The sequence below is a fragment of the Colobus angolensis genome, unplaced genomic scaffold, assembly GCF_000951035.1.
Source record: "Colobus angolensis palliatus isolate OR3802 unplaced genomic scaffold, Cang.pa_1.0 Scaffold20, whole genome shotgun sequence".
In the NCBI taxonomy this organism is placed as follows: Eukaryota; Metazoa; Chordata; class Mammalia; order Primates; family Cercopithecidae; genus Colobus; species Colobus angolensis.
The window spans coordinates 14,819,591-14,821,657 of NW_012115155.1; positions in this window are offsets into that span (position 1 = coordinate 14,819,591).

A 2,067-nucleotide genomic window follows, 5' to 3' on the forward strand; every position below is an offset into this window, starting at 1 on the left:
GTGTACATTTAAACAAATACCTGTGCCATAGCTTGAAGAAAACAATAAAATTTATATTTACTTTTAAAACAAGGATATTTAAGTCAAGACTAAAAATATAAATGACACCAATAGAAACTAAAAATGTTTTTATGGTCAATTGATGTTTTTCCAGATATCTAAAAACTTCATTTATATTCACGACTTCAACAACATTGCAGTAGTTGTTATATTATAGTCTGGGCTAGAATGCATGTCATCAGAGTCATCTGGCCTCTTATGCACATAGGCACCTCAAAGCCATAAGGTTAAGCTGCATGCTCTCACATTGGTTATTTAGACACCTAAGCTTAGTTCAGTATTTCCTATTTACAACTGTATGATCAGTACTTGTAAAGAGGTGAGAGAAGTGAGACAGTTCAAATGAGAATTCTAGAACTTCCAAGGTGACATTTCACGATTAGTGTCTTCACTTCTTAAAAACCTTTTCTGGAAGCATTCTATAAAACTAATTACCAGATTGCAAAGAAAAGAAGTCCCAAAGCATTGGAAAGCCTTTAATAAAGACATGTGTCCTGCAAAAATTTTCAAACTGGTTGGTGGCCTGAAAAAGGAAGAGAAAAGGGAATCATTCTTCAAACGACACTCTGTGTTCCCACTGATATACTTCCAACTTTTATATATTTTCTAATCTAGCTAACTCTGCAATTATTCATCAAGGTAATGCAGCTTCACTACTCCCCTTCTATGGTAGCTTCGTCTTTAAAAAAACATTATCATTATTATTTTTTGAGACAGGATCTCTCTGTCACCCAGGCTAGAGTGCAGTGGCACGAACACGGCTCACTGCAGCCTTGACTTCCTGGAGCCAAGCAATCCTCCCGCCTCATCATCCTAAGTAGCTGAGACTACAGGTGTGTATCACCACACCTGACTAATTTTTAAAAATTATGTAGAGACAGGATCTTGCCATTTTTCCCAAACTGGTCTTGAGCTCCGTCTCAAGCTATCCTTCTGCCTTGGCCTCCCAAAGTGCTGGGATTACAGATGTGAACCCCCATGCCTGGCCTTCAAATGTATATATTATTACTCTTTAGGTGTATGCTGATGCGATAAGAGAAAATTATATCTCTTGCATGTCCATTTGAAAAACTACTAAAAGAGTCAACATTTTAAAGGCAGATAAAGAATGTTGCTTAAAGTTATGATTAATAACAAAAAAAATCAAGTGGAAATGAATGCTTCTGCTTCTTGTCACAAATGGAGCTCCTATACTACTTGAAAAATCTTCTCACCTTTTCTACCTTAGCAGGAAATCAAGCTCCTCATATTATTGCTTTTTACAGATAGGAATTGGCATTAGAGATTCTTCCAACAACCCTCAAAGTTTTGTCAACAACCATAAAAGTCACTGGCTTTAGTATCTTAAAAATATTTTTTTCAGGCCAGTTGCAGTGGCTCATACCTGTAATCCCAGCACTTTGGGAGGCCATGGCCAGTGGATCGCCTGAGGTCAGGAGTTCGAGACAAGCCTGGCCAACATGGCAAAACCTCATCTCTACTAAAAATACAATGAATTAGCTGGGCATGTTGGTGCACACTTGTAATCCCAGCTACTCGGGAGGCTAAGACAGGAGAATCGCTTGAACACAGGAGGCGGAGGTTGCAGTGAGATAAGATCACACCATTGTAATCCAGCCTGGGCCACAAGACTGAAACTCCATCTCAAAAAAAGTTTTTTTTTCAAAAATGTGAACAAAATACATAGTGCTTCACCATCTCACACACACATACTCATTAACTTTTTTATTTTCAAGAAGAGAAGTCTCATTTGGACTAAAAGTTCTAGTGCAAATCTTATTTGGACCAGTCACGTGTGTCCTTTTTAAGGAAAAACAAACTCACTGAATAAATAATAAATATTATCTCTATATGAGATGTTTAAAGGCCATGTAAAGGCACAGCAACAAGGAAGACAGACTTTGCCAGAAATCAAATCTAAAAGCACCTGGATCTGGACTTCCTATCTCCAGAACTGTGAGAAAATACATTTCTGTCATTTAAGCCACCCAGTCCATGGTATTTTGT